The following is a 23,517-nucleotide window of genomic DNA, read 5'->3' on the forward strand; positions in this document are numbered from 1 at the left end:
TTTTTTCTAAACATTTATGGCATATCCACAGTGTTGACTCTAATCCTCCAGTACCCCTAACAGGTCATGAGGATTTCCTTAGTATTTTTACAGGTGACATCAATATAGTCAGTGCATCAGTGTTCTTTGTATGAGATGTCTTGTATGAGAGTGCTTAGTGCTTCTGGTCCTCTGGTCTGCCCATAGTAAAAAAAACCCAATGAGGTTTATTTCTTAAGGGAGCTCTTATAAAATGAAACCTGTGCTGTGATTGGGTACTATGGACACAACCAGCATTCATTTTCACAGTTTTAATGTCCTCCCCCCAGAATGTCAATCTTATTGTTACAGAAAGAAACATACCTGAAATTGACTGTAAAGTATACAACAACATAGTTGTGCTGACAAACAGGTTCTTGGCTTTTACTCTTCCGCCATCGAGTAAGGCAACTAAAGCAAAGGCAACAGCACCTCTCAAACCACCATATGACATCACGACTTGATCTATTATTTCAAGTTGTACCAGTCTATAGCGATTTAGAATCCATGTTTGAACAATTACACCTAAGAAAGAAAAAATTGTTAGCTAAAACAGAAACAGAAAAGGATACCACTAATAAAATGACAACAACAAGCATTATGTCACCCAGAGCCATTTTTCACACTGCAATAAGTGTTTGCATACAGTATGTGTTAGGAAAGCTTCCAGCACGTACATAAAACATAATCATTGCACCTATTTAGACAGAAGCCAAAAGGGTTTTACATTGATCTCATTTGGCAGTATAACTTGGGACTTCCAAACCAACTTCTATTTAGAAGTGTATACCACATATATGTGCAGAGCCTTGCCTTCTCATCTCATAGCACCCTCATGTGTCTTTGTCCTAAGTTGTAAATGTTTCAATAAACAATTATTTGTTGTATAGAACAAAGCATCAAATCAATCACCGACCACAGCAGAGTAGCTCTCTGTTTTAAATTATTTTTCAGAAGCCCCAACATCATTTAGGGTTACCTTTTGCACCTTATGCTGTAAGAATGTTTACATAGCCTTACATTAGTACTTATGTGGATGTATTGTCATTATTACAACTAGTCCCAGCAATCTGGTCCCCCGCCTCCCCAGGGTCTTGTTTTTAATGTTGTATGTGTGTTTTTCTCTGTATACTATTTAATAAAGTGAATTATGGCATTTGGAATCATTCAGTCCTGATTGATTTTTTTGGGGGGTTTCCCTTTTCTTTTTCTTGGTGTTGCATCATTTAGGGTGCATTCACATGTACAGGATCTGCAACAGATCTGATGGCACAGATTTGATGCTGTATTCAGTCATTAAGTCACAGGTGTGTTTGAGGTGAACATGTAATGATTCAACAAAAATGGCATAAATTCATATCTATAGCAGCAGGTGTACACTAATGCCATATCATCTTCCTACTTCTGCATGTGTATACAAGTGCGCAATGCTGTCAGCAATCTTAACCGCTAAAATAGGATCCCGCAATACCTATCATAGCATTACTGAATCCACATTCACATCAGAATATCAAATGGAGCACAGATATTAAACTAACCATCCATAAATAACATGCAGCCATGATGCTACCCATTATTAGTGATACAAATATGAAGGTGAAACAGTAGTTATATAAATACTTGTAAAGTGCAAATTGTCACGTGAGTGCTAGAAACTGCTTTGGGCTCATGAGTAATACTACAATATAAAAAAAAAAATTGGAAAAACAATGTGTAATTATTAGCTTATAAAACTATGTCACAAACTAATAAGATTCATCTAAATGTTAGACAATGAACTGCGGTAAAAGTGCAAATAAAAACTATTTATGTATTTAAGCACTGTTTGGTTTTTATTTGCACTTTTATCACCATTGATTGTCTAGCATTTACATTTCTAATTGTTTAATATTGTAGCACAAAGCACTTTCTAGCACTGTAACTTTGACACTTTGCACTCCAGTGAAAATCTTTTTCTTTCAAATCAAATCTATGGAGATACCCATAGAAAGCCTCTCCTGCTCTGGACAGTTCCTGTCTCTGCTAGAGATGTCGGCAGAGAGCACAGTGTCAGGGTGGGTTCACACTGAGGAATTCTTGCGGATAAATTCTGTACGTGCTCATGGCTGCACCTCTCCGAACCATGCCATAGACACCATTCTATGCACGGTGGGAATTCCGCATTCCGCCGAAAGAAATGACACGTCAATTCTTTCGGTGGAATGCAGAATCAGCTGGCCCATAGAATGGTGTCTATGGAGCCAGCAAAAAGGCGCGCGCCCATGCGCGTGTACAGCTAATGGAATTCCATGGAATTTATCCGCGAGAATTCCTCAGTGTGAACCCACCCTCAGACTGAAAGCAAAACAATTCCTGCAGGACATACAGCAGCTGATAAGCATTAGAAGACTTGAGATTTTTAAATAGAAGTATATTACAAATCTATATAACTTTCTGACAGTTGATTTGAAAGAAAAATATTTTTGCTGGACAACCCCTTTAAGGAGGGGTGAGGACATGTTGTAGTCAAAACCATCAATGCAAGTCACAAATTTTTTGTTGCAAACAGTTTAAAGTGAATGTATCATTAGGTACATCATTTTTTTTTTTACATTAGCAGATCATCGCCAGCACAGAAATGTCAGATGCACGGTTCTTTCTTTAAAAAAAAATGACGCCTGCTTCCCGTGCTCAGCGCCGTTCTTTTGCAGTGCACCTGCCCGGCTGCAAAAGAAAGACCTCCCCTCTGTGAAGCGGCTCCATTAGAATCACAGTGGGGAGGAGATATTGTCATACTGGGGTCGGCAGTGCTGTCCCTAGTGCTTAAAGCCTGGCTGGTGCAGGGCAAAAGAACGGCGCCAATGGCAGGAACTGGGGGTTGTTTCAAATGCTAATGTGAAAGAAAAAAACAATGTACCTAATAGTACATTCACTTTAAAAGGAGGGGTTAGCCACTTTATAGTAAGATTGTTCACTGTACAGAATTAGTAAATGTACTCACTGACGATCACTCTCTGATATCAGACATCCCTCCTCCATGCTATGCCATCCTGGTCTGTATGCTGAATTGCAATTCTTTCAATTATATGGCTGAGCCTGGGGAGCATGTGACCATCCCTCTCCTTGGTGACAAATACAGCCCTGCAAGTGATCAAGCAGCTGAAATTTAGGTACTCAGGAATTTCTTTTCTCAATTTACATATACACAGAAGGGAGTGCTGTGTAGTAAATAGCCAGAAAATAGAAAGTGCAGAGTGACGTAAAATGGCTGTAAGCCAGAATGCTATGATATTCACTAGAGATGAGCGAAGCAGCTGAAAATTCGTTTCACGAGGTTCGCGAATTTGGGTCAAAATAAAACAGCCAAACTAAGGTAGCTACAATACTGGGACTATTACAGAGTTACGATTTTTGCAACAGTTGTTCTTGTTACATTGTCAAAAATTTGAAAATGACAATAAAAAAAAGGCAATCAGCCAGTGAATCATTCAATTTCCGCCATGAACAGCAGTGGACCAACGGTGTAATATCATATTCTCCCAGGACAGCAGTGGATATTGGTAAATGAGCAACACCTTTTCCCCGGACATCAGTGGACATTTGTGGACCAGCAGCATCAAATCAAGTTTTCTCCTAGGACAGCATTGGACGATGGTGAATCAGAGGCTGATAATTGCTTTTTCTCCATGAAACATCATTGGACGCTAGTGGATCAGTGGTGTTAAACGACACTTTCTCCCAGGACAGCAGTAGACATTGTAAAGCAGTAGCATGTGCAATGTCTTTGTTCTAGAGCCTCCTAGGACTAACACCTGGATGTGATAATGGAAGCACTCTGACTCTCTTCAGCCCTGAGGGGCCAATCAGTGGATGGTGAAGTTTTTTATGCTGACACATGGAACTGGTGCCTGAGTTTCGACCAAAACCCCAACCCACTTTCTGGTCACGTAAGTTACAGATAACGAAATGATCTTTTCCGCCACCAGGACGGAATAACTGCCACACCGCTGATCGCAGGGGCGTGGTTCTTCCGAGCATGCACACGATTGCCTCTTCTTGACTGCTGCTTTAGCCTTGTGGTACTTGTTGAGTGCCAGACCTTGACAGCTTCTGCTGCTACTCTTTTCCTACCCTTTTTCCCTCCTGAGCCAAAATCCTTAGATGGAACCGGATGCTGGGTCAGTGGCACAGACAAAGCTTCATCCTCTGATCATGCTGACAATGTTTTTTGTGGAAGTGGATCTCATGTGGGGTCTGTGACGTCATCATCTTCTTCATAATCAGGAACAAACTTGTCCTCTCCCAAACTTGACTGTCCTCTCCTGAAGCTGCCCCTTGACTGGCTCTCCTGACTGCTCTGGGGTTTGTCAACTACTGCTGTCAGAACAGTTTCTTCTTCCTTCTCAGGAGATTCCTTAAACTGATCCTCCACATCCAGTGTCCCAGGTCTAGGCTCAAGAGGATCTCCCTTATTGATGGCACTGGCAACTGGACCTAATAACCATACCTATGAATCCTGCTCCACACTGATGAAGGCCAACACCCAAAAACAGCTATCTGTGGATGGATACCTGGCCTTTGTTATTCCCTTATCATTACATTGACTTATAGGGCCACTTAATATGGTGGTTTTAGTGGTTTTTTCTACAGGAGCCACCCCTTGGCTGGGTCCTTCTTGGAGGGATATCTGGCTAGTCCTGTTTTTCAAGACTCTTAAATGAGGCTCCACGGACTCTCTTCTTTTCTGCATATTCATGTTGGAGCAATGTACCTAGGATTTTGCTGCATTGAGCCCTTTTGCAGTGTTCATTCTGGATCTGTGATCTCTGCATTCTGCTAGTGAAGTCTGCCTGAGAAACACTATTAGCAGAGTCTACATGGCAGCAGCTGCCATTAAGCTTTTTTTTAAATACATTATTAATAGTATCAGTATTGTGGATAGTTGAAGAAAATAACATTTTAGGAACACGTACAGTTATACAAATTGGATGTAAAGGCATATACATATATTCTTTACTGAAGCTCTTAAGGACCTCTTACAATGGCTAGATATCAGCTGGCAGGAATGCTCATTGACAATGACTGGCCAATGCAAATGTGATCATACAGTAAATGCGAAGATGTTTCTTCGTTTGCTGATCGCATTTTTTGTGTAACTCATAAAGTCACTGCTTTGTCAGCCACATCTTCCCATGTAAATATGAATGTGTGGCCAACAATGAAATGAAAGGATTGCAAAAGTTATCGAGCAATTGTTTGTGCAGCCCAACTGCACTATTAATTCAGCCTTGTAAAAGGCTCTGCAAAAAAGTACAAATCTCACTTATTGGTGCCCATTTCTTTCTAGCTTCAGTTTGTGCAGTGTACAAGGTTATTACTTAAAGGAGAAGTCAGGTGAAAATTGGCCCCCAAAGTTAAACAAATCACCAATATACACTTATTACAGGAAATGCACACAAAGTGCTTTTTCTCTGCACTTACTGCTGCATCAAGGATTCCCTTCCTGGATAAAAAGGTGATGTCATGATCCGATTCCCAGACCTGTGCAGGCTGTGGCTGCTGGAGAAGATGAAGGCAGGGGGACACTAAGCATCTCTCTGCCATCATCCTCTCCAGCAGCTACAGCCCGCACAGCTCTGGGAGTCGGGTTGTGATATCACCATGTTATCCAGGAAGTGAAGCCTTGATGCAGTAGTAAGTGCAGGGAAAAGCTCTTTATAAACATTTCCCGTAATAAGTGTATATTGGTGATTTGTATAACTTTTGGGGGGCAATACAATACTTTAATAAAAATTTCTCCTTTAAACATGTTGTCAGCTTTAGACCCAGGAAGAGAATAAAACTGTCAGGTAAGTAAATACACAACCACGATAAAATAGTCAAATGAAAGAAAAATCTATAGTAGTACAATGCTCTGCAAACTACCCACCATTGTACTATCTTCTGTTGACTTTGTACAGATATCTGAAGATCATAATGGAAAAGTTAGACGCCATGTGTTTGAGTTGGCTAGACACATAACACAGATTGTAAGACAATGATAACACTTTGACCTAACACTTGTACAAGGTTGCTTTGGAGTTTGTCGTAACAAATACTTTCAGTATTGGAGAATACATAAATTTCCTGGCGTTGCATACAAGAGCATGTACTGTAATGAGTCAGGTTTTTTCCCAGCACAACATTTAAGAGCCAGCCTTTGCTAACATTAATCACTTAAATTAATCTTAAACACCACTAAACAGTGATCTGTTAAAGGGAATCTGTCAGCATCCGGGCCCTACCTAAGCTGCTGACAGTGTGCTGTAGCTGGCAGTCCCCTAGTGAGCATGGTACCTTTTGGTAATTTGTCTGTGCAGTGGATTTTGCACAATCCTACTGTAATGAAGAGTCAAAGAGGAGTTGTTTGTGCCACACTCTGGCACACCTCAACACTCCTTCCTCCTTCATCCTTTTTATGGATAATCAATGCTGCCAGCCTCCAGCTCGCTCAGTCAGCTGTCAGCGAGTGTCTCTGATTGCAGTTGGCAGTTTATGTCTGAAAGAAACACTCTATAGATATAGTAAATCTCTGAGTCCAAATGTGTTTTGAGCTGTGGTCTAGGGGTAACTCACCTGTCTAAAGACGTGCCAGCAGCTCATTCTTTGGTTCAAATCCCTGTTGAAATTGAGTGGATGGCCGCCATTTAATGGAAAATAATTGATGTTATTGTAAAACAAAATTGCAATTATTTGCCATTATATGAAGGCCATCCACTAATTTTAAACAGTTTGTGAACATAGCCTTGCTGTTTTTTTTCAAGCCCATTCCTGGTTTTGGTTGCAAAAATACTGTGCATTTTTAGCCTTAAAAATGATACGATAATGAGAGAGAGAAAATAAAGACTATATTTAATTTGCATCAGTGGATTTGAACCAAAGGATGAACTGCAGGCAGGTCTGTAGACAGGTGAGTTACCAAAGCTCCAACACATTTGGGCTCAGAGATTCAACTATACCTGAGTGTCTTTTTCATACATTAACTGTCTACAGAGGACTGATCTGCAATCAGAAACACGGTGTGTGTGAAGGCTCCCTAACAGTACTGAAGATCTCTTCGCGCAGGGATTTTATTACAGACAATCCCACAAAAAAGCATGAATACATATTAGCATTTCCATTCTGTTATGGACAGACCATAAACTCTAGCATCTTTGCTATCACATTAAATCCATGCAAAAAAACAACTTAACCAATAATTCTGTAAACAGATATAAAAAGCAGGGTCAAAGTATAAAGGGAGTATTCCACACCCAGATGTTTGGATCCACAGCTGAAATTCCAAAAACATGAAGACAATAGTTTCAGCCCCACTCGCCAACATTTTCATTGTGTATCTCACTGTAGTTGCAGAATGCTCTGAAATATTTGCCTTAACATATTTTTGGCAGAAATTCCACAAAATGTAATGCTGAAAAAGAAAATGTATTGTTAATCCAGAAAGAATTGAAAACATGTAAACAATTTTTTTAGAAAAAAGCGCTCAGCAGAAACTGCTTTAAAGTCCAGTCATTTGGGGGGAAATAAACTTTGAGAGTGCACTAGTTTTATCAATCAGGTTTTTTTTTTTTACAATTACATAGACACTTTTAGGCTATGTTAACACAACATCAATAAAGAGAAAAGGCGGCCGCCTTTTGTATTAAAAAGACGTCTGTTCTGCCGATATTCAACAGATTTATCGCAATGCATTGAAGTCAATGGATGACAGACGTCCAATGCACACAAAACATAACATAATATAATGGACGTTATCTGCGCAAACGTCAAAATAATGATCATGTCAATTATTTTCAAAGTATATTGCAAACATTGGACCTTATTTTTTTTTGTTCACACACACAATTTTTCTTTTTTTTCTCCATCCTTTGGGTGGGTTCACACTGAGGAATTCTTGCGGAGAAATTCAGCGGAATTCCATCGCCTGTACGTGTGTACGGCCGTGCACCTTTCCGCCGGCTCCATAGAACCATTCTATGGACCGCTGATTCCGCATTCCACCGAAAAGAATTGACCCCAAACTAGAAGAATGTACTAACAGCAGTTATTACGCCGACGGGATGCCAGAAAGCTAAATGATGTCCGTTATTTTAGACTCAAAATGACTAACGTCATTTTAAACGGAGCACAAAAAACGTTGTGTGAACATAGCCTTATTCTGCCCTGTCTGTGAATAGCATAAAGTAGTGACAGAGGGGGCATTCACCTCTTAGTAAATCCGTCAGGACCTGCATGTGTCACACAGCAGGTGTACATTTCTGTCATGATTTACGATCAAAATTTTTTTTGTTTGCAGCAATTCTGTAGAACTATCATCTTAAAGGGGTATTCCCCCACAAGCGCTAAAATACCTTACGCTTAAATGCTCCCAAAACCTAGCTGGTCTCACTTACCAAGCCCCCCTGAGTATTTTGAGCCATTCCCCATCTTTCTAGCTGCTGACTTTCCTGGGTTAAAAGATTCTCTAAAGGCCTGCCAAACTGATCCTTCAGTACTACAGTTCGCATGATGGAAGGTGGGCTAGTGTCCATTGCCATAGAGCATTCAGAGAGGGAGACTGATCATGCTAGCCAGTTAGCCTGGTCAGGTCCTTCTCTGACAGCTGACCAGGGTGAGGAGTCCGTAGTCGTGGCAGATCGGAGTCAGAGCTAGTTTGGCTGGAGTTGGAGTCAGAGTTGTACCGACTCCGACTCCAGCTTTGAAAAAATCTTTAAAAATGTAGAATTAAATTTTAATATGATATGATATGTGTTAGCCCAGTCCACAACAAGCAACCAAACCCCTCCCCCAACCCATGCTTATCATTTTTTTATTTTCACTTTTTCACGTGCAGTCCGGTTCCTGACAGCCACAGCTTTATGCCAATGACAGAGAGTCGGGGCTTCACACAGTCAAAGAGAATGAGAGAGATAAAAGCGTTGGCGAGGGGTGAGCGCTGCCAGTGACCGGCTACACACAGTGAGGGAGAAATTAACAGTTATCAGCACGGGCTGTGTTTGCTAACAGAAAGACCAGACCACACACAGTGAGGAGGCTGAGGGAGCTGCAGACAGACTTCGGCAGCAGGGCTGTCAGGTGTTCTCACTTCAGCCTATTGAAGGGAGGGAGGACACATGACCCCGACCCCAAGGTGGGGCCAGGAGGAGGGAGCGTGTTGGGGTGGACTAGACTGAGCTCATTCTCTGCATCCAAGGGGGTGTGAGTAGGCAGAAAAGCAGCAAAGGACACAGAACACATAATAACTTGTATTGGCCCATATGTAAAGCTGTGGGTGGGCTTTTAGATAGTGTAAAAAGATTTTGGGGGGAATACCCCTTTAAGAGTATGTTTACACTGAGTAAAGGTGGCTGAATGCCGCAGTGGAACTCTCTGCCACAGAATCCCACCTGCCTCAGTGTCCATAGCCTATCTATGAGAGGGGTCACGCACCTCCGCTCCAGGCGCTCTCCTCACAAAGAATTGACATTTCAATGTCCACCGTAGAATTCCTCCACATTTACTTAGTGTGAACATACCCTTAGATGTTATAACAATACAAAAAAAGTTTTGAATAGTACTTCTTTTATATAATACGTAGAGTAATACTTACGCAAGGAATGGCAGATAGGGAAAGCATTTCTGATGTGAGGTAGGATAGATATGAAATTACAAAAATATCCAGGCTCAAGATATTCTCACATGCTTCGTAAACCGAGTAACCAAGCTAAGAAGAAATGCAAAAAGAATGCCAACCAAAGTCCCTCCAATGCTCACACAAAAAAAGACACTGTTAAGAAAATAAAAACATAACTTCAACACCCATGAATGCAAATGTGGTAACAAAATGTAAAAGGTATTCAGTGTTCAATCACCTGCTGCAAAAACCTGGTGAGGTTACAAACACACAGGCGGATCCGAAGCGAAATTCACCGCAGATCCCTGGCCTGTAGTTTGTATGGAACACATACTCACAGCGAGGGACATCCCGCTGCGAGTGTGTAAGGAAACTGCCCGGGGCGAGTATGTAAGGAGACTGAGTCGGGGCAGCACACTGATTGGCTGAGTGGGACGTCCAGCCAGGAACCCCCGAGCAAGTAATGTACTATATGCTACGTAAGCGGGGGTTTTAACGGGCGGTCTCCTTACATACTTGCAGGGGTATGTCTATCCCGCTGCGAGTATGTCTTCCATACAAACTACAGGCCAGGGATTTGCAGCAGATTTCCGAAAATCCGCTGCGGATCCAGCCTGTGTGTTTGTAGACTAAAACTAGTTATGTGTTGATTGGTGTGACTGCACACAGCCCCTTAAAATGATAAGGGTAAGTGTACACTATGGAATACACATGGATATTTTAAGCGGAATTTCACACAGATCCGCTGAAGTTCTGCCTATCCCATAGACTTAATGATATTCTCAAACTAAATCCGCTGTCCGGATGGGCTATTGTAAAATTTAGTTTATAGGAACCATATTCACTACAATAGGTTTTATTACAGCGGTAAAGCTCTGCAATATTATGTCCGGTGGCCACAAGTATCTACATGGTTCTAACCACAGGTAAAATCGGAACAAAAACAGTAAAATAGGTATAAAAGCTGCATTTTTAAATCCAATATGTTCCAGTAGGCTATGTTCACACAGTAAAATAAAAGCAATAGTATAAAACATGGTCGTATTTTTAATCTAATAATGTGCTATATTAAAGTCTGCAAAACTCTCACAGTCTGTACACACTGTGAAAATAAAAAAGACTTCAACCCCTTGGGCTGGGTTCAACACTGTTTTTTGCAATCCTTTTTTTCATCCGTTTTATGCAAAAAAAAACTTTCCTTGTATGACTTCCTTCATAAAAAAAAAAACAGGAACACATTTTTTTAGCGTACACAAAAAATGTGGTCAACCACTTTTTTGTGTACACTAAAAAAACGGATGCATTATGAGCCCTTTTTCATCAGTTTTTTCCTCCTTTTTTGCATAAAACAGATGAAAAAAAACTATTGCAAAAACACAGTGTGAACCTAGCAACCCACAACGTACCTGGTACGGCATGGCGCCTCTAGGGGGTGTTCAGAAAGGTGTCGCCAGAGGGGGCCACAGGTATTAGCCAGCACAGCAAAATGCCATTAAATGCAGCTGTCAAAGCTGACAGCTGTTTTTAAATGGCTATAAACAAGCCATCCCTGGTGTCTAGTGGGTTAATCACAGTGAGTTCATCAGCAACTTGACCTTAGAATAACCCTCCCAGCATTTAAAAAAAACTACAATGTCGCAGATAAAGCCAGCCAGGGACTTATTTACATCAGTCATCTCAGAAGGGAGGGGGGAGGAGGTGGAGACAGAGCGAAAGCAGCAGCTGCGAACTGGTGGAAGTACAATTTTTTTTTTTACAGTGTAGCCCCCCCCCCCCCACACACACACACACACAAATTTTACAATGTGTAAACCCAACCTAAAAAAGTATCTATTATTATTGGTCAAATAATCCACTTTCTAATTAGTAAAAGTTTGAAAGAGTTTATTACTATGAATATACATACCAACACCTTTGACGCAATCCACACCAGTCACATTTTCACCACCAATGGCAACAAATGAATCAAACACATTATATAATACCCTAAAATTAGTTAGAGTTAGAGTTAGTATTTTGAAAGACACATTCTGAACATGATGCTGGGTTTACACAGTGCTAAGATATTTAAACCCTTCCCATCAGTAATCTGTACATTTACCTTCCTACTGCACATACCCCGTGCAGTAGGAATGTATATATACGTTCCTGACTGAGGGGCTTACTGATGTACTGCAATGAGAGCAGCCCCGCACACATCAGTGAGCCATGGGCTGGAGGTAATGAGAGGCAGCTGCGATCCTGCAGCTGCATCTCATTAACCCCTTAAACCCCGCAATCTATAGCAATTGCAGCGTTTAAGGTACTCAGTTACAGAACAAGCTTCTGTCACTGAGTGATCGGGACCACAGGGGTCCCAATTGCTTGTGCCGACAGACGGAGGTAAGTCACTTACTTCCGTCCTGTTGGATCGGCCATCTATGGATAGAGTCTGCTCTCAGGAAGGCTCTATACATAAATCGCCGATAACACTGATCTTTGCTATGCTATGGCATCTATTAATTGCATGTTTAACATTGATAAAAAGTGTAATAAAAAAAGTTTTTAAAAGAGTTTAAAAACCCTTATAAACCCCCTTTCCAATAAAAGTTTAAAATACCCCCTTGCCCAATATAAAAATAAAAATATTAAAAAATAAAATAAATAAACATATTACATATCATAGAATGCGGAATTGTCAGATCTATTAAAATATAACATTGTTGTTCCCGCGTAAACAAAAGGAAAAAAAACACACCAGAATTACAGATTTTAATAAATTATATATCAGAAAAGAAAAATAAGCGAATAAAAAATTTTCTGTTACACCAATATGATATTAAAAAAAACTTGAGATCATGGCGCAAAAAATGGACACCCAACCAGCCCTGTAGTGGAAAGATAAAAGCGCTAGGGCTCTTAGAAGGCGGGGAGGAGCATTGCATTAATTTGACCCGGACATCCGTGCATCAAAGGGCTCTGTCTTGAAGGGGTTAAAGCATCTACTCCCATCTCTGTTCTATGAACTTTGCTTTGTTCTCTACATGCTTACTTGCTTGCATGGATTTGCAAAGACAGTAAAAAAAAAAAAAAAAAAAAAAAAAAAAAAAAACTGCAAATATAAGGGATGCAGCCAACCTAGGTTGGATTTTTTTTATTTTTTTTTAAAAAAGGGCCCTAAAAGTATCTATATAGCAACACAGAAGATTGTCAGCAGTGTGGGGGATGAAAACGGTCAAAGGGGTATTGCAATGAAAAAATGTTTGCATCATGGGATGTAATCACTTTTAGAGATTTGCCAGCAGAAAAGCTGTGAGATGGAGTCCTCTCCGTCTTGCTCATTGTTCTTTCCCCCTCCCTTCCGAGAAGTGGATGACATGTCCTATTGGTGCGTTTACATGGAATGATTATCGTTCGAATTTTCGAGATAACAATTTCATTTGATCGATAATCGCCTTGTGTAAACACAGCAAAACAATCAAGCGCCGAACGAGATATCGTTCATTTTGGTCTTTCAATATGTTCTCAAATCGTCGGTCGTTCACTAAAAATTCGCAAGATCGCTTTGTGTAAACAGTCTTTCAAACGATCTTAAAAACGATCACAATAACGTTTTTTCTAACGATTTATCTCTTCGTCTAAACGCTGGATCGTTATAAAAACCAAATTGTTACGTCAAAATCGTTGAATTATCGCTCCGTGTAAAGGTAGCATGAGTCTCTGCACTGGGCCTGGTTATGGCTTATAACCCTGTCCACTGAAGAGACGAAGGAACACGCGATCCATTGACATCACTCGTGTGGGCTGTTTAGTGGGAGTGCCTTTGCAGATATTCTATTGAATTGCTGAGTCAATGAGCATATTGTACCCCATGTGTCTCTGCCCCTCAGGGAGCAGAGAGACATTGAGGAGAAGAATGCTGGAGCCAAGGGAGACATTGGGAAGCAGGACACATGGGAGAGCATGGAGGAGCAGGCTGCCAGATCAGGGAGACATCAGGAAGCGGGAAGGGGGGCATATAGGAGCAGGCTGCCAGATCAGGGAGACATCAGGAAGCAGAAAGGGTGGCGTATAGGAGCAGGCTGCCAGATCAGGGAGACATCAGAAAGCGGGAAGGGGGGCGTATAGGAGCAGGCTGCCAGATCAGGGAGACATCAGGAAGCGGAAGGGGGGCGTATAGGAGCAGGCTGCCAGATCAGGGAGACATCAGGAAGCGGGAAGGGGGGCATATAGGAGCATGCTGCCAGATCAGGGAGACATCAGGAAGCAGAAAGGGTGGCATATAGGAGCAGGCTGCCAGAGCAGGGGAGATTCTGGAGCAGGCTTCCAGAGCGGGGGAAACATTAGGGAGCAGGAAGACATGGGGAGTAGGCTACTGGAGCTATAATCCTTTTTTATGTCTTTATATTACTCTGTGATGAAGAGTGAACAAAATCCAGCATTTTTTGTGCATTGCAGATAAAACTATAGCAATAGGTGGGATGGGACTGTGGAGGATGCGTGCACAGATTAAGGAGGGGAGGAATATGACCAGATGGACGAGTCATGCAGCATGTAGTCTTCTGGCCAGCGCCATGAAGAGAATAGTCCCTGGATAAGAAAAAGTTGGATCTGAGCAACATAGGCACGTAGAAATGCCGGAAAGATCTAATTACTCATTGAGGGCAGATAAGTTAATAAAGGGGGCATTATTTTAAAATGGCCCTGGGGGAATATCCCTTTAATCAAGAAATGTGTGGGATGTACTCTGTAAGAACTGTTGAGAAGGCCTTGAGAGGCCGTTAAGCTGTGAGATTTAAGGACGTTGCTGGTCTTGTGCCTGAAAATTAAATAAATTGTTTTTCTAACCTAGCTCATCACGTGCGGGATATTAGACTTATATGTAGTTGACACAAAACTAAAACTCTATCAACTTGGTTTTATTAAAGCACTGAAAATGTAACCCGACAGTTAATTCAAAGAGTTAATATTAACGGAAGAGTTGAATGGCTGGCATATAATCGTGGTTTTTATCCTGCACTGATATCACATGACCAATTATTCAAAGTGTTACATTGAACTAGGAGAGTTGGATGGCTGATGTACAAATCACATTTTGTATCCTGCCAGACACAATTGCACTGAAGATGTTACCTGACAGGTGATTTAAAGGGTTAATTATATGTGATTATACGTCAGTGGATGACTGACGTATAACAGTTTCAAAGCTTCACAGATTACACAACCACTTTCCCCAAACTTTATTCTCTATCTAATAAACCTTCTCTACCTATCTCTTTCTCTACAATGCGTGTAAGTTCAGTTTACTGATCAGGAGCTGAATGGCAGGCCAACAGTGTGCTCCAGCATATATACTGAAGGAGTAACTGTGATGTTGCAGGGGGGTGGCTTGTAGCCAATTGGCTGGCTCCAAGAGATTATGGATAATCCCTTGCACCCACCCTCTTACTTTACTGTTTTCCGCCTTAAACAGCCAAAATTTTAGAAGTAACATACCAAACTTTTTGGAAACCTCAGTTATATAGTTCATTCACTTATCTCTAGTTTCATACATCAGTCTGTTGTTGGGAAATGTAGTTGTTTCTTAACTGCTGGAGATCCTCTGGCTGGAGACCACAGCAGTGACATGTGAGAATTACCTATAAAACCAATCTACAGTGTTTTGATAATATGTAAAAAGTTAACATGTACTTACTACTGTAACCGCATCATTCAGGAGAGATTCACCAAACACAATTATGAAAAGGACATCATTGACATGGACCTCTTCAAAGACAGCAAGAACAGCAACTGGGTCAACGGCTGCTATAAGGCTTCCAAAAAGAAGAAATTCTAATACCCCAATCTGCAGATCCCCTGTAAAAGAAAAGAAAAGATTAAAATAGTGTCTATTTACAGCAAATCTGTCAGCTGTAATTCACATTACATACTGTAGTTTAAACAAGTAGGGGATGGACAAAGGAAACAGGAGATATGGGTAAATTATATACACCTACGTACACATTTATGTTATTTTGGTCCAAGAACTTGTCTTATGGTGCGTTTACACAGATAGATTTATCTGACAGATTTTTTTTAAGCCAAAGCCAGGAATGGATTTGAAAAGAGGAGAAATCTGTCTTTCTATTATTACCTGTTCTCTGTTTACAGTCTGTTCCTGGCTTTGGCTTCAAAGATCTGTCAGATAAATTTCTCTGTGTAAACGCACCATTAGCCTGTTTGAGTCCCTCCACTGTTTTTGCTGTGACCAGATCCTGGTGTAGACTGTTCCAGAGATTCACTGTTCTCATGATAAAGACGGCTTGTCGCCTCCAAAGACTGAACCTTTTTATTCTCCAGGCAGAGGCAGTGTCCCCCTGTATTTTGAGGGGGTTTTACCTCAAATATCTTTTCCCCATATTTCATGCAGGGGCCATTTATACACTTCAAGGCCATGTTCACATGGCCCGTTGTACCGGCCATTCCGTGACCCGGCCAGGTCACAGAATGGCCAGTCTCTGCAAAGATCATCCTGGCCGGTATTGCAGTACTGGCAGGAGGATCTTTATGGCCGTAGAGTTCTGAGTTCTTAATAAAAAAGTTTCACCACTACCGGCATGATATTGGTACATCATGCTGGGTGAGGAAGCAATCCATTACTTGCCTTTCCTGTCCGTAAGGTCCACAAAAAATGCAGTGAATGTGTGAATGCAGCCTAAGAAATCTTCTTTCTCATTTACTAAGTTACAATTTTTTTTAAATTGTTAGTGTGTCTTGCAAAATGTTCTCAAACCCCATTATTTGTAATCCAAGGTTTTGCTGTATATATCTCCCTCTTTTAGAATACCTCTCAACTAAAAGACAGTGGAAATCATTAAACAATACAGGACACATATTTACTTGGAGAATTATTCCAGTTACAGCTAAATTTTGAAAATACTTACTATTACTAAGTTAAAAAAAAAAAAATCATGTTCATCCATAATTTTACCTAATATTTAATACACAAACCTAGTGTTACCATTTAAGAAACGTTCCTAATTTGGTATAGCAATAACAATTTTAAATGAAAATATATACTTGAAAAAAAAATAGCTGTAATTTTACATTATTTCTACAAATAGTTTTTTCCCAATACAATGGATACTATAGGCCTTACCCATTACTCCAGTTAGGTAAACTCCATACAGTGAAAGACCGGTTGTAGCAGCATTCCACACTGTTCCAATAACGGCATACAGGAGAATTGTACCTAGATTTCCAAAGAACAGCCTATTTGGCATGAAGTAGCCAGCATCCAGAACAATAGGTGGCAATAAGTAGAAAAAGAAAACTGTTGGTGTTAAGGTAAAGGAAGCAATGTGATCAGCAGCCCACACAATCCCACCGAGAAGCAGACCAAGCACAATCAGAAGACAGCTTTCTGGCACCACCGATGTCACTTTGTGCGATATGTGAAATACTGTAACGAGAAAAATAATATTACTAATGTAATATTCCAGTTTATTGCACTTGTAGTCAAGTTAGTCAAATGTGCTATTTTTTTTTCTCTTTATTTGAGTGTCAAATATACAATTTGGGTTGATACTGAAACAATGCTGGAAAGAACATCACAATTATTTGTTTGGTGCAATTATATTTTATGCTATGTCTACACACGGTACGGACACCGACCTTTGCTTATCATTTAAAAACAGTTTACACTATGTAAAAGTACAGCCGTTGTTGCCGATGGTAACAACGGCCGTACTTTTACCGCGGTGGAACAATGCCTGTTGTTCTATGGGATCCCGCCGGAGCGTACACACATCGTGTGCGCTCTGGCAGGGATCCCATACGCCGCCGCAAACAACTGACATGCTGCAGAAAGACCTGTCAGTTCACACAGTGAAGCGAGCGGCTCCGGTCGCTTGCTTCACTGTGGTTATGACAAGCTCTGATGCGGGCGCGCGCTGATGCGCCCGCATCAGAGCTTCACAGCCGAAAGATCATCTGGCCGGTACTTAAGTACTGGCCGAGATGATCCGGCCAGAGACCGGACGTACCGCCGGTCTAATACATAGTGTGAATATAGCCTAAAACAACAGCCATTGTTGCACTGTAAATAGCATTGAAATCAATGCAGAACGACTGGAAATAATTGACATGTCAATGGTTTCCGCGGTGATAGCAAACACAGCCGTTGTTCAATACATTATTTGACCAACAGCCGTTGTTTGCATTGACTTCAATGCAACACAATTCAATATGAAAAGAATTGTTATTGTTTTAAATGTAAACTAACATAGCCTTAGGGTGTATGTCCTAAAATTGTGGGAGTTGATGGGTTACTTAATTTTGATTAAGTTGATATTCATTTTCAAGAAATATTCAATTCCAGATTTCACTTTACCATAACAAAATACACATATTCTATGTTCTACACAATATACTGTATGCAGATGTGCCAACAGATAGGAACAATCCAACAGCTATGAAAGCAGTTGCTCAGAGTATAAAGGGTCACAATGGCGGACATGCTGCATGTGCAGCTGGTTCAAATGCGCAGGGGCCTGTAGACGGAGAGCGGCCTACCGCTGTAATGTTCAGCCCGCTCACTGTAGTGCAGAGTGAGTGGGCTGAACATCAGAAGAAACAGAATATCAGTCTCCAGTATCCTGCACACAAAGAGGGAGAGTGATGAAGGACCTGAACTACATGACCTGCAGGTCTTCAATGTTATTGTGTGGAACGAACAGCCTGACTACAAAGAGGAAGAGGAGGAGACTGAGAGCTGTGGTTGCACTTGCAGCCCTGTGTCAAATAGGCATGGCCTACAGTGTATGTCCGCCCTAGGATTGCAACGCCTCCCCGCCCTCCTCATCACTAGGAATGCCCCAGGGCAGGATTTTTCCTATTCCTCACCTGAACACTGCTTAGGTGCCTTAACGATGCAGCTCATGTGCAGTGTTCACACAGGTAATGAACAGGAGAAATTGTTCTTGGGGCATTCCTAATGATGAGAGGAGGGACGGAGAGGTGTTGCAAGCCTAGGAAATAGACACTCTAGGCCACGCCAATTTGACACAAGTTTAAAAGTAGTTTTTTAGGACAATAACTGCATCACCTGCTGAACGGATCCTGGGACAGATCTTGGATTAAAAGCAGCTATCCAAAGGTACAAGTGATTTGGGGGGGTCAGATTGTGGGTACAGAGTCGCTTTAAGGCTTTTAGAAATCACTACCCCTAAATCCCTCTCCTCTGCAGTCTTTTCCAACACAGAACTGCCGATATGACACTTGGATAGAGGATTCCTCCCCAAGTGATTATTTTACATTTGGAAACATTTATCAAGCAAAGCTAAATCATTTTCCATATTACTGACACCAGATGATGTCTACATAAATTAAACATATTGTAAATTTGAATTATTAGCTAATTTAGATGCCATCACTATCTATTTAAATTAAACTATCACCCCAAGATAAATATCTTTTTAATATAATGTTATTACCAATACTACCGGCTTCAGTGGCTTTTCTTTGCTTCACCACTGATAGAAAATGGAAAATAGAAGGACTACAAATTTTGGATTGACCAGGGCTTCCCCATCTCTCCTGTGACAACACATCAACCTCGTCAACCTCTGAAGTAACAGGAGGCATGGCTGGATCTTGTCTTCCACCACCGAGAGGGACTCACTAACCAGCCCCTCCAACCTACATCTAAGCAAACAAGGAGTGAAAGCAGCATGCGCTGCAACTTCACTGATTGTGTAAAAGTGTTCATTGAAATTAGGGCTATGCCGACACACATTGCAGTTTAATTGCAGTGATGTTGCAATATTGCAGTGTCTCCACAAAAATGATGCAGTAATGCAATATAATAATGCTAAATGAAACAGAGGATCAGATCGAGAACAGCCAATCCGACCCACACAAAAAAACGAGGCATAAACAGTATATCCAGTGTCAGATCATATCAGATAATGTCCTTATTGTGGTGCTCAACCATAAAAGACAAATACAGTGGTGCCTTGGATTACGAGCATAATTCGTTCTGGGACCACGCTTGTAATCCAAATTACTTGTAAACCAAAGAAATAACTGAAACGCAGACAAATGGTTCAACACCCTAAAAATAATGTTTTTTTTAAATGCTGAATAACATGTAAAACAAATTAAACAAACATTTAGAAACAGCTGAATATGTGATATTATAAGTTATTGTACAGTAATGGAGAGGAAGGGAAACACAAGGGCTGACAGAGACTGCAGGGAGCATGAAGGAATGAGCAGGACAGATGTGGGCATATACATGCAGCACTCTCTGTATACATACTTACATATATATATATATATATATATATATATATATATATATATATATACATACTTACATGTCTACACCGGGGAGAGAGGAGTTACAGCTATGAAGAGATTACCCCCACAGTCCTGTCCCCTGATGTAAGCCCCAGCCTGAAGTGGATTTGCCATGTTTTAGAAGGTGAAGGAGACTTCCTAGGTCAAAGTACAGTGCTGTGGACCCCACTATGCAGACCATGCCCCTCCCCACTTGACCTCCCACCCAGTACAGGGAGCTCTTAAAGGGGTTATCCATTGAAAATCTTTTTCTTTCAAATCACTGATATCATGTTATATAGATTTGTAATTTACTTCTATTAGAAAATCTCAAGCCTTTCCATACTTATCAGCTACTATATGTCCTGCAGAAAGTGTTGTTTTATTTTCAGTCTGACACAGTGCTCTCTGCTGTCATGACTGAGACAGGAACTCCGTCTCAGTTTTCTATGAATCCCCATAGAAAGCCTCTCCTGCTCTGGACAGTTCCTGTCTCGGCCAGAGATGTCAGCAGAGAGCACTGTGTCAACATTTCCTGCAGGACATATAGTAGCTAATAAGAATGGGAAAACTGGAGATTTTTTTTATAGTTTTATAGAAGTAAATTACAAATCTATATAACTTTCTGACACCAGTTGATTTGAAAGAAAAAGATTTTCGCTGGACAATAATAATAATAATAATAATAATAATAATAATTTTTATTTATATAGCGCCAACAGATTCCGCAGCACTTTACAATTCTGGGGTTACATACATAGACAAAAAATCGACATTACAGAGATACATATAATTATCCATACATGAGGAGTGAGGTCCCTGCTCGCATGCATGAGCTTACACACTATCAGGAGGGGGTGCGAGACAAAATGGCAGAGGGGCAAAGTGCATCATTGTTACTATGGTCCGGCCATCTTTATGAATAAGGCAGTGCGGGTAAGGGGGGTGAACCTGTCACCAGCCAATGCCTGCATGCACAGGTCTAAGTGCTTAAATGCTTGGTGTGTGTGTGCGCGTGTATGTATGTGTCTGTGTGTGTGTGCGTGGTGGAGGTGTCTGTGTGTGTGTGTGTGTGTGTGTGTGGAGGGGGGTTGAGGGTTGAGTCAAAATTAGGGAACCTGGTAAGCCTGTTTGAACAGATGTGTTTTGAGGGCACGTTTGAAGCTTTGTGTATTGGTGGTGAGTCTGACAGTCTTGGGTAATGTATTCCATAGAACTGGTGCAGCTCGGGTGAAGTCCTGGAGACGGGAGTGAGAGGTGCGGATCAAGGTGGATGTTAATCGTAAGTCATTAGAAGAGCGTAGGGCACGGGTAGGGCGGTAGACAGAGATGAGGGAGGAGATGTATGGAGGTGCAGCACTGTGGAGAGCCATGTGGGTGAGCAGGAAGACTTTATATTGTATCCTGTGTTTAACAGGGAGCCAGTGTAGTGACTGGCACAGGGGGGAGCATCAGTATAGTGGCTGGACATGGGATGAGCCTGGCCGCTGTATTGTGAATGGACTGGAGAGAGGAGAGTTTAGAGGAAGGAAGGCCGATTAGTAAGGAATTGCAGTAGTCAAGATGGGAATGAATCAGAGCGACAATGAGAGTTTTAGCAGATTCGACAGGAAGGAAGGGACGGATTTTAGAGATGTTTTTTAGATGCAGATTACAGGAACGTGAAAGAGATTTAATGTGAGGAGTGAAGGACAGATCTGAGTCAAACATAACCCCAAGGCAGCGGGCTTGCTGTGTAGGGTCTATGGTCGCACCACAGACAGAGATGGAGATGTCAGGTGGAGGGTGTTTAGCAGAGGGAGGGAATACAAGAAGCTCAGTCTTAGAAAGGTTTAGTTTTAGGAATAGGGAGGACATAGCGTTAGAGACGGCAGACAGACAGTTACTGGTGTTCTGTAGAAGAGCAGGGGTGATATCACGGGAGGAGGTATAGAGCTGGGTATCATCAGCATAGAGATGGTACTGAAAACCAAACTTGCTGATGATTTGTCCGATGGGTAAAGTGTAAAGTGAGAAAAGGAGAGGGCCCAGGACTGATCCCTGAGGAACCCCAACTGTAAGGGGGAGAGAAGATGACGTGGAGCCAGAAAGTGATACACTAAAGGAGCGGTCGGAGAGATAGGAGGAGAACCAGGAAAGAGCAGAGTCCTTGAGGCCGATAGAGCGGAGCGTGGAGAGGAGGAGCTGGTGGTCTACAGTGTCAAAAGCTGCAGATAGGTCCAGGAGGATGAGAAGTGAATGGTCGCCTTTAGATTTGGCGTAGAGGAGATCGTTAGAGACTATATTAAGGGCAGTATCTGTAGAGTGGTGAGGACGGAAACCGGACTGAAGGGGGTCAAGGAGAGAGTTGTCAGAGAGGTAGCGGGTTAGGCGGGAATAGACCAGACGTTCCAACAGTTTGGAGATAAAAGGAAGATTACAGACAGGTCGATAGTTGGCAGCACAGGAGGGGTCTAGAGAGGGTTTTTTCAGTAATGGAGTGATAATGGAGTGTTTTGAAAGCCGAGGGGAAGATGCCAGAGGAGAGGGAGAGGTTGAAGATTTTAGTAAGGTAAGTAGTGACAAACAGGAGAGAGAGACTGGACAAGGTGTGAGGGAATAGGGTCACTAGGGCAGGTGGTGGGACGAGAGGAGGAGAGGAGTCTGGAGACTTCCTCCTCTGTTACAGGTTCAAATACTGAGAGGGAAGAGGAGGAAATACAAGAGGGAATGGGATCAACACTTTTTTGGGACTGGGAGGTGATCTCCTGACGGATGGTATCTATCTTTTCCTTGAAGTAGGATGCTAGGTCTTCAGCACAGAGGTTAGTTACGGGTGTCTGAACTTTGGGTTTGAGGATGGAGTTGAGGGTATCAAAGAGACGTTTTGGGTTATGGGATAGAGAAGATGAGAGAGGTAAAGTAAGATTGTTTAGCAGAATGAAGAGCGGAGTAGTAGCTTCTAAGCACAAATTTGTAATGTAGGAGGTTTGCATCAGTTTTAGACTTCCTCCACGAACGTTCAGCACACCTAGAACACCGTCTAAGAAAACGAGTTGAAGGTGTGTGCCAGGGTTGTGGTCGTCTGCGTTTTGCTGATTGAGGTGTGAGGGGTGCCATTTTGTCAAGGGTTGTTTTGAGGGTGTCGTGATAGCATTTGGCAGCCAGATTGGGACAGGAGAGTGAAGAGATAGGAGGCAGTGATGACTGTACAGAGTCTATAAGTTGTTGGGTGTTGATGGCACGTAAGTTTCTGTACATGACCAAGGTTGGGGTGTCAGGAGGAGAATGAGTATTAGTGATTAAAAGGAGAGAAGATTGTGGTCTGAGAGCCCGGTAGGAATGTTATTAAGGCGAGAAACTGGGCAAAGTCTGGAGAAGACAAGGTCCAGGGTATTCCCACCCTTGTGGAGTCAGAATGCTGGGAGAGGCCAAGGGAGCAGGTTAGGGAAAGAAACTGAGAGGCCGATGGGGAAAGTGGTTTGTCAATAGGGATATTAAAATCGCCCATGATGAGGGCGGGAATGTCAGAAGATAGAAAGTAAGGAAGCCAGGTAGAAAAGTGGTCAAGAAAGCGTCGTTGTGAACCA

At 41.8% G+C, this 23,517-nt stretch overlaps 1 pseudogene; it reads right to left on the bottom strand.

The window, feature by feature from the left end:
- Window positions 1-342: 342 nt before the first annotated feature.
- Window positions 343-19,252, bottom strand: LOC138775485 (sodium/hydrogen exchanger 3-like; annotated as a pseudogene).
- Window positions 19,253-23,517: the final 4,265 nt, after the last annotated feature.

Source organism: Dendropsophus ebraccatus, unplaced genomic scaffold, assembly GCF_027789765.1.
Source record: "Dendropsophus ebraccatus isolate aDenEbr1 unplaced genomic scaffold, aDenEbr1.pat pat_scaffold_1648_ctg1, whole genome shotgun sequence".
Lineage (NCBI taxonomy): Eukaryota > Metazoa > Chordata > Amphibia > Anura > Hylidae > Dendropsophus > Dendropsophus ebraccatus.